This window comes from Triturus cristatus, chromosome 9 (genome assembly GCF_964204655.1).
Source record: "Triturus cristatus chromosome 9, aTriCri1.1, whole genome shotgun sequence".
NCBI lineage: Eukaryota > Metazoa > Chordata > Amphibia > Caudata > Salamandridae > Triturus > Triturus cristatus.
In genome coordinates this window covers 959881585-959892191 of record NC_140592.1, presented here as the reverse complement: position 1 = coordinate 959892191, position 10607 = coordinate 959881585, and the positions used below count along the sequence as shown (strand labels likewise).

The 10607-nt window shown below is 42.6% G+C and overlaps 1 long non-coding RNA gene across 2 annotated transcripts; it reads left to right on the top strand.

Moving 5' to 3' along the window:
* The first annotated feature begins 1490 nt into the window (after positions 1–1490).
* LOC146799149 (uncharacterized) lies at positions 1491–8567 on the top strand. 2 transcript variants are annotated; one of them, XR_014968855.1, is made up of 5 exons: positions 1491–1624; positions 2321–2458; positions 7125–7339; positions 7503–7636; positions 8318–8567. It is a non-coding gene; the product is annotated as an uncharacterized LOC146799149 (long non-coding RNA). The 2 variants fall into 2 exon arrangements; XR_014968854.1 differs by lacking the exon at positions 7125–7339.
* Positions 8568–10607: the final 2040 nt, after the last annotated feature.

Genomic DNA, 10607 nt, shown 5'->3' with positions numbered 1-10607 from the left:
CAGCTGAGATGAACCAGCAGCTGGTGAGTTGAGGGGTATTGTAATGATGACAGGGGGGAGCGGCCGAATGAGTATGTAAGTGTGCTGGTGGGGGCGTGACAGTGTCTTATCTCGTGGGACGTTTAAAATGTATTGACAGTCTTGTCGTTTGCTGGGCTTTCCGAGGGGGTGTGTGTGGCGCTATATATAATCGATGCATGCATACCTACACGGACAGGTGACTGGCGCAAAAGGGGGGCTTCGATTTGACAGCTCGGGGTGAGAGTCAGAATTAAAGCCAGCAACAGATGTGACCCCAGGCCCAGTGGTGGGGACACAAACCACGCGAAGCAGCAAATTCAGCGAGAAAACGAGCTGGCTTTTACATTACACAGGGAGAGGTGGGAGTGAGGGGGGGCTGTCTCTGGGCTGGTAACGAGGACGTGTAGACACTGTAAGTGTGCGCTGCCCGTGGCACAGAAACAGACAAATAGAGATAGAGACAGATAGAGACAGGGACAGACTGACAGATAGAGGCTGAGACAGATAGAGGTAGAGACAGACAGCAGATTGAGACAGAGAGAGACAGATAGAGGCAGAGACAGACAGAGATAGAGACAGATAGAGGCAGAGACAGGGGCAGACAGATAGAGGCAGAGACAGAGAGGGAGACAGGGACAGACAGACACAGATAGAGGCAGAAACAGGGACAGACAGAGAGAGGCAGAGACAGACAGAGGGAGACAGGGACAGACAGACACAGATAGAGGCAGAGACAGGGACAGACAGAGAGAGGCAGAGACAGAGAGGAAGACGGAGGGAGACAGAGGGAGATAGAGGGAGACAGACAGAGAGAGACTGAGGGAGGGAGACAGACAGAGGTAGACAGACAGCAGGAGACAGAGGGAGAGAGAGAGGGAGACAGGAAGAGAGAGGGAGGGTGACAGAGAGAGAGTGGCAGGGCGACAAAGAGAGGGAGACAGAGAGAGAGACAGACAGAGGGAGTGAGACTGAGGGAGAGAGACAGAGGGAGACAGAGAGAGAGTGTCTCACCTCAAATTGCCTTTGCTTAAATAGACATTTTTTCTAAAATTCTCACTTTCTTTTTCTAAAAATGTATGCATAATATCATCCCTTGGTGCGCACGTACAATTACCGTTGCATTCATCTTGGAAAAATTTTACATTTCTTGTTTTGCACTCATTCCCTCGTTCCTGCACATTCCCATCTACACGTGACAACACAACTCTTGCACAGATCGAAAACATCTAGAGAAATACCTTCTCCAATCAACTTCCATAAATGGCATTTAGTGTAAAGATAATAAAAATAAGGTTATAGTTTTCCTGAAAAAAAATCGGAATTCTACAAACTAAATCGGAGCGCTGGAATTCAAACCTAATGGTTTTCTGAAACTCGATTTCATGCAGCTGCACTACGCAGTGTTACCTCCACCCGCAACAGCTGGACCATTAATGTTTAAGTGGCCTAAATAACACATGCGTTTCAAGCACGTTTCTAAAGCACTTCGGGGCGGACATCCGGTGGCGCCGGAAGAGACGTCATCCAGGAAGTAACGTCTCCACTCCTGCCTGTGCCGACATTTTTTGGAACAAGCGAGGGATACGGCCGGAAAATCGAACAGGTACGTGAAATAGAATGATTGCTAATGTTTGCCCTTCTCAGATGCGTTTTTCAGCAACCAACAGCTTTAGGATGTCGTATTTATACCCTGTTCCCGAATTGCTTTGAGGTAAATGCATGGTCAGGAAAATAGTGGCAGCGGATTGTAGTCAGAAATGGCGGGCACCAGAGCACAATTGAGGGCACTTGTAATTTTTTTTTATTGTGGCATTGCATCGCTTCTAAAGTATTATTTAATTCTGCAGCTATCTTCTTACTGGTTTAATTGTGATCTGACTCTGAGCATTCATTTTGAGATAAGCACAGTTGGGTTGTATTTTTCCAAATACTAGGCATCTGCGTGTTTGGACATTTAAAATGTATGCGTTCCGTTTCCGTGCTCCTCATCTGCAACGTACAGCTGACTTGTAGTTTTTTTTTCTGAGTCTTAATAAATGCCTTGTGTATATTTCACTTTTTGGGCTTTCTGGTCTGTGTATTAATTGAGCCCAAATCGCTTCGGGTCTAGATCTGCTCCATAAAACTGAAAACAACATACTTTCCTCCGATTAGAGACTGCTAGTTTAAAAAAAATAGGGGGGTATGTTTTTATTCTCTAATATGAAATGGGTGCGCAGAACTCGACCCGAAAGTATGTGAGCGCTTTTACAATGGCATCCATTATATTACACATGGTCACATATGTGTTTTCTTTTAGGCACGGGAAGCTTACGTTATTTGCAGAGCATCACAGGATGTCAAGCAGACGCCGGACACCTGGTTCCTCGGTTCCGAAGACAGTAGCTCTGGCCATAATTCCAGATCTTTTCGAGGTAGTATCTGGTAGTTCGTGCAGGTATGATGCATGCTTGTCTGTGCTACCAATTTATTAGGTATAGACTGCGTATTTGGCAATCTTTGGCGGTATGGTATTCACAATGAAGTCAGTCCTCTGGCTTTTTTTAGGGTATCACTATCTACCACGATTTGAGGCTGTCTTTCAATAACACAGCTTTTTTTCACCTCACATAGGCTATGCTGTTTGCACAGCTATTTTTCAGTCACGGTTGGGTCGGTCAGCTGGGGCGAGACATTTTCAACATTAGGTAGCCATCAGTATAATAGTGTCAGTCTTTCCAATCATCCCACCTACCACTGGTACCTTGATTCTTGAAATGCTGTGAATGGCACGTTTTTACACTTATGTTTTACTAAATCACACATTGCGACAATAACTGTGCTCCTTACTCGTGCCCTTTGCCTTGGAGACATTGATTTTCAGTCTTGCCTGTGGTAAGGGGCACAGTGGTGTCAGTTATAAGGTGCCTGCTGTTTGGATCTCCCCAACTCTATCAAGTATTTCAAATGCCAATGTCTGCCATCATATGCTCAGTAAAAACATATGTAGACGTCGAAGTAGGTAAAAAGTAGTGTTAAAATATCTTGGCCTTCTACATGATTGTTTCTGAACCAAGCAGACCTCCTGAGTTTCTAAAATCCATTTGAGTTGCGCACGCAATTTTTTTTTTTGTACTCTGTGCTTTGTAGTCCTATTTCTCAGAATATAAAACTGGCACTATAGGTACAGAATACGGTGAGAAACTGGATCTAGCAAAGCAAATAGGTCGGACGTTGCCTGCCAGCCTTCTGGCGTTGTCAGTGCTAGTTTTATATCTTTCTTTTGCAAAGCTATATTGTTAGCAGTAGCTGCAGGGTTCTTGTTGGTCAAAAAAAAAAAAGCTACGATTTTTTTTTGTTCTCAGATAGCACACTTGCTTTTGCAGTTCCTGAAAGGAACTACGTTGTCTCGCAATGTGTTCCTTATGAAGGAAGAATGATGTCACAGTGAAGTTAGTCATTCAGCTGAATTGAGCTGACTGATCCGCTGCCCATGTTGTGTGCTGCACTGGGTGGGACAAAAATGAAAAGTGGCACAACAGGCCAGTGGAAGAAGAGACCTTACTGAACGTCCTTGCAATTTAAGTCTATTGCATAAATTATTTTAGTGAAATCACCAGACGTTAAAAAAAAAAACACCTAGGAATTATGATTGAAACTCATTCTGTCACCATTTTCTTCCCTCTCTCTGCCCTTTATCCTCTGCATCTTGTACTTTTAGTCACTCTTTCCTCTCGATTTGTTTCACCATCTTTTCATCACAATTTTGTTATTCCTACCATGTTTCATTCTCTTCCTTTGTCTATATATTTTAATCTACGTAACTAAGCTCCTTTTTAGGTTGAAGCCTGGCAGACAGCCCAGCTGTCTGGTTTGCTGAAGATATCTTGGGGAGATTCAGATTACTGACCTAGGAATGCATTCACCCATTGCTTACCATTGGCTCTGTGGAGTGTAACTTACATTTTCTGGCTTTCTATTAGCTGACTTTATTTGCTTTAGGCTGTCCAGCTTGAGTTTGCCCCTCCTGTTGCCAAAGCCTGGTTTACTGTATTCTTACGAATTCGCTGTCTGCAAACAGACGTTTACATTTTGTTACTATCTTATTACATTTGCTGTGCATTCTAAGACTGAGGTCGAATGTCAGGCTTTTTCTTTCAGGGAGCTTGGTGTTTTATTTTTCTTTCTCTGACGAGCATTTATGTGACAGTCCTGCTAAGTACCATAATACTGGAGCGTGGTACGCCCCAAACCAGTGGCACAGCGAAATCATGAATGTTCCATAATACTCCAATTCAAGAAAATTTTCCATTTTACTCAGTTTACATGATTCTTTATTCCAATCTTTAGATGCTTCATCTGTTTAAATCCATATATACGGTTACATGCTTTTTCAAAAAGCTTCAAATGCCCATGACGTGCCCATCCAGACCTCTTTCAATGCAGCATGACAAACGCATAATGCATCGTGAATAGTATTCCTCGTTCCAACCCAATGCATTTCGGGCTTAATGTAGCCCTACTTCAGGGGTAACTCCAAGTTTAAATTTGCAAACCACCATTACTGCTGTTGTTTTTCATGAAACATATGACAAAATCTGTGCTACCCTGGTTTAAACCCCAATTAACGTGCTTACTAACTAACCCCTTCCCTCTCTGTATTATTTAATTCTAAACCACCGGCCCTCAGAAATAGCTCCCCTCAATGTCAAACAAATCTCTATACACCCCCAGTGCCTATCCCATAATGAATTATTCATCCAGGATCCCCGGCTACTCGCACACACCCTACTCCTCTTGCAAAACTCACAAAATGAAACCACATGTTCCTCCAGACTCTCCAAACTCACCTTACAATCACACTTTACCCCAGTATACTCAACCACTCTACCTCGTTACGCTCCCTTCTCAGACTCCTCAACTACACCTCTCCATTCTTCCGATTCTCCCATCTCACCTGTGTCAAATCACCCAGGGTCACATCATACTTCAACCACTACAATACCTGCGCAATATGCATCCCGCTCTCAATTTAACATCCACCTCCATGAGTGTCTTCCCCCTCTTGACCACTCCATTATATGGGTCACACTCCACTCACTTCGATCCAGTCTACTCTACTCCACTGCAATTTACTCTAATCTACCCCACTTCACTCTATCTAACCCAATCAACCCCACCCTATTCCACTTCAGTCTACCACACTCCATTGAAGATTACCACGCTCTGCTCCAGTCTACTCCAATCTAACCCAGTTCAATTTTTCACTCCAAACTCCACTGCAATCTAACCCAAACCACACCAATCTACTCCACCCCAGTATACCACACTACCCCAGTCCACTCTACCCAACTCCATTCCATTGTTCCAAACTTTACTCAAATCTGCCCCGATCCACTCCACCTCAGTCTGCCCTATTCACTCCAATCCAGTCTTTTTCTCTGCAATGTACTCAACCCCCACTCCACCCAAATGAACTCTACTCCACTCTACCCCACTCCAATCTACCCCAACCCACTGCACTCCACTCTTCCCCAGTCCACCCCAATATATCACAATCTAATCTATCCCAGTCTACTACCCCACTCTAATCTACTCCATACTACCTCCAGCACTCTACCACACTCCACCAAAATCTACCACACTCCACTTAACTCCAATCTACCACACTCTACTCAAATATACCCAACCTACCCCACTCCAATCTCCCCAGCTCCACTCCAGTCTACCAATCCAATCCCACTCCACCCCCCCTCCTATCCACCCATCTCTTCCCGCACTCCACTCTACGCCAGTCTATCCTGCTCCACTCTACCTCAATATAACTCACACCACCAACTTTTAGCCATGCTGAGCAGCTGCCACATTTGTGGTTAAAACGCATTTCCAGGCAAGGCCAATTGGACTTTGCCAATGCTTGTTGCTCTCTAGTTGTGTGCCACTCACTTTTGTTCAAATGATGCTCTGTTCATTTCTGAAAGAAGGTGATCGGTTTGATGTTCAGTGGCTACCTTGGCGTCTGCTGTCCAGTTGCAATTTAAGTAATAAAAATTACAAATCTGTATTATAAAATGTATGCCTAAATGCTATACATTGTCGGAAATAGGTTATGTGGTTTATTTATTATAAACGTAATATGCAAATATATTTAATTGTTTTTCAAACCTTAGGCTTATGACAAATTCCTAAATAGAGCATAGATGGCTCAAAGCTTCATTAGTTCTACAAAGCTGCATGCAGAAAGTGCTGCACAGACAGGCCAGAAATACCAGTCAATGAATTGACCATACTTAAATCGATATTGGCATTGCACTCAAAGTTAAATTCACTGCCAGCTTTCATCTTCCTCCCAAGGAGTAGACATTTTGATAGGTCATAAGTGCCAGGACTTGCCCATTAGTGAATCCCTGATGATGGGTAGAGGAGCAAGTACACCTACAAGAAACCTTGTGTCTCAGTGCCCTATGCCTATGTTCACATCCACTACTGTGCTTACAGGGTCAACCTAGGGGTTGCACGTCCCTGCCTAACCCCTTCCTTAACCCTTCTTTAGTATTTCCCATTTTCCAACCACTCCCCTCTATCCCTCACACATTTACTACTAATATGTATACTTGCGCATGCGGAGAGTCTGCCGCCCGAGGAGTGTTTTTGGAGGGTAGGGGAAGAGATCTCTGCACAAAAAAATATAGGAGAGTCGTAGACACTGCACATAGGTTTGTGAATAGCATTTTGTAGTACTTCAAAACATATTCCAAAATGCAGTTTGTGACTATGCCCATCAAATGACCTGCCCTACAGTGAAGTTTATGCTGCTGCTGTTATCACTGATGTGCACCATCCCACTCGCCATCATGTAAGATGAGATTTATAAGTGCATAATTGTACGGAATTGCATAGAATGCGCCTGTACGCCTATTCTCTTTTGCATGATGACCAAGGCATCCTTTTTTAGGACTTAATCCTTTCTTGTAATACAGAATAAATGTAGTTCATTAATTTTCTTGACTGAAAAGCACTTTTAACATAACGTTTTAAAATATGAATGAACAAAAGAAAAAATATATATTATAAACAGTTGCACAGAAGTGGTTTAAAGTTCACTGATTTCTCTTGTTTTTCAGGACAGGGAAGTCTATCATTGTTTGATTACTCAAAGTGCATAATTTCACACTGGGATAAAGGTGCTTGCGCCCTCTTGAAGTTATGTATGATTTGTCAATCATTAATAGGGAGAACACCTATTCCTATTATTCCATCTCTACTTGTACGAAAAAGGAGTGAATACTTTTACGAGCAAAAGAGAGAGGTGTACTGCCTGAGCTTGACTGCCTAAAAGGTAAAGGATATTCTGTTTTGACCAGCTGGATGACAACTCACTTTCAGAGATGTATATCTCAACACCCAAATCCATAACTTTTTTTCTACCCTCCACTTGTAGTGCCCAAAATTGTTTGTGTTTCCTGTATCTGCTCACTTGAAATTATGTGTTTTCTTTATAGCTCAGGTATGTGGTACATGCTGAAAGGAGATGACCAATCATTTGCCGGCTGCAGTCTGCATTGACCAGGTGAAACATCCTACAAAATATCAACATCAAAAATATTCCATGGATTGATCATTTGCAATACAAAGGGTGAGTTGCTTTGTTTCTTCCTCCTTTGGTATATTATATCTGTTCCAATCTGAAAGTATTGTGGATATATTTTATACATATCTACTTTCTTTTTATGGATTTAAAAACCTAATTTGTGTCACTGTTGGGTGAGCTATGCCTAGATTTCAGATTACTGCCCACAGACTACTACTTTATATTTTTACATTATGTTTAAAATAGTATGATGGTGTGTATGTTAATACTAAGTGTGGCCATGTGCAGGATATGGCACACACCACTCGCAGCATTACATGTGTAGGATCCTTTTGGGGACCAGATATTTCTTGGCAGAACAGTCACTTAACTAATTGAACACAGTCTCTGAAGACTATATCCTGTCTAACAATTGGGTCCATGTAGGGCACAGCAAGAAAGGTGTTCTTTCCTTTTTTGAAGAGCAGGCGATCAAAAAGTGAAATAGTACGCTATGTAGATTGACTATATTTGGCTCCTCTTAACTAGGAGATTGATCTTCTGAAATTGCTTCTTTCTCGATCACACTTCAGGAATGGACATTTTCTTTCTCCACCTCCAACATACCACCTGAGCTCCCGTGACCACTCACCATAAGCAGTGTTGGAGGCTTATGGTCTTGTTCCATTTTGAAGGCAGCACTCTCTTTGATAAAAGATCCTAATCTATTTTTTTGTTATCTTTCAGAGTTTATGAAATCTGTAAAAGGCCAAAAGCTGGCAAACCATGAACATCAAAAAGATGCAGTGAGAACTTTCCATAAAGGTCTGCCTTGTCAAAAGAGAACTGAAGAAGCCAGCAAATCCAGAAGCAAACAACGAAGTGCCAGTTTTTGTTTACCATTTCTTGTCTACTTTTACTATTCTATTTATGGTAGCCTGAGCCCTTTTGGGATCGGGTATGTGTTTAAGCGCAATAAAAATGCATTTAGAAGTCATTTTGGATCAATTTTATTTCAACCTGTGTTTTGTTTAGTCATTTCCTATAGATCACAATATTAGAAAAAAGTCAGGTAATGTCTTGTACACAAATGACGGCAATCTCTACTGAATATGAGGGAGTACCACAAGTTAAAAGCCTTCTTTTGAATACAAAAGGGGTATATTTAGAAAATCTCCATGCAGCTCACCACCCCCCACCCCCTTTTCCAGGCTGCGCTGCGCGACAGGGAGGGAGTAGGAGAGCACCATATTTTCAAAGATATGGCTCTCTCCTCCCCTTGCGCTGGTGATGATTTAAGCTGCAGTGCGCCATGAACACACCATAGCGCTATAGCGTTAGGGTGTGTGCATGAGTATAGCATAGGTTTTGTACAGGATGGGTATTCTTCCTGTACAAAATACTATGCTAGGCATGGTGCAAAGCTTTTTTTACTTTGCATATGTGCTGCGCAGTTCAGCACGCTTGCAAAGTAGGTAAAGGAAGGATAAATTAAAGCATTCATCTATCCTTCCACATAGATTAAATGGGTGCAGTGTTCTCACGCGAAACCCAATCTACTGCGTTTAGTAAATTGGGTTTAGCATGAGAAACCGTGGGTGGTTGAGGGAACGCCCATGAACCACCCATGGTACGCACCCATGGCGAAAGTAATGCAAAGCATCACTGCACTGCTTTGCATTACTTTTCCGTTCTTTCCAGCGCTAAACAAGTTTAGCGCTGGAAAGTTTAATTAGGGAAAAAAAATTGCGTCACTTTTGTGACGCAAGCGCAGTGCAAAATCTTAGTAAATCACCCTCAAAGTGTGTTGTATTCTTGCTACTTCCTACTTTATTTATATTTTACCTTACTAGTTACTTACAATTCATTGGACTGTATAAACAAGGTACATTTATTATATTCTAGTGCAATTCCCTATTTTACAGGCTGTTGCATAGGTCATGCACCTCAGAGTACTTGTTTAGCAACAGATTAGTTGATCTAAAGTACTTGATGGGCCCTGGATTTGAGAAGATGTGGCCATAGAATGTTCTCATGTCATAGAATCTTCAATGAGTAATAAAGCCCTCACTCAATAAGAAATCATTCATTAGTTACCAGCAGCCATCAAAATGTTTCCTGGAATTATCCAGGAGTAATTCACGCTCATTCTAAAGCTTTCATGAAATCATCCTGGAGTAATACATCCTCTGTCTAAAGTTGTCAGGTAGTCATCCTGGAGTAATTCACAGCCATCTAAAAGTTGTCCTGAAAGCATCCAAGAATAATCCTCAGTCATTGTGAAGTTGTCATGGAATCATCCTGCAGTAATGAACACTCATCCTGAAGTTGTCAGTTGGTGTTCCTTGAGTAGTAAAAGATCATCACGCATATTCAATTGAAGTAATCAGGACACCATCCTGGAGTAGTTTTTGTGATTACAGTAAGAGTCATCTCATTTAAATATTCTGCTCTGTGGGCAGACTTCAGGATGGCTTGGGATGACTTCCCCAGATAATTGCAGGAATAGCCTGGCTGAAGTCATCGGATGTCTTCAGAATGACTCCAGGATGATCTTCCTGTTTGACTTGGGATACTCCCCAAAGGATGTTTTGTACACCGAGCCTGGAGCAGTGAACTGTAAGCACTGATGGACAACTCCTCATTCAAGTGTGAGTGGTAATGGCCTACAGCCCTACACTATTGTCCCTCCCCAGTCCACTTCGAATGAGCTGTAAGCTGAAGTTTGTTGAATGGAAACAACTTTATTAAATGTGTGTCTCATGCCCAGTATCTAGTCCACTTATTGCCTAAAAAGGAACTGTGAGTCCAGGACCGGCAACTCCCCTATACATACAGTATGTGCTTTCCCTGGTGCAGATTGGGGACTCAACAATAAACAGTGCCTGGCCGTCCAGTCATTGGATCAACTAAAGCAGGGCCCTTCCTCTCCCATTAGGGACCCTCATCTATCAGGATTGTCCCTTCCCTTCAACCCGTAATGGGCATGACAGGACAGATGCCCTACAGGGCTTTCCTATGGGCAGTGACGGTGAGC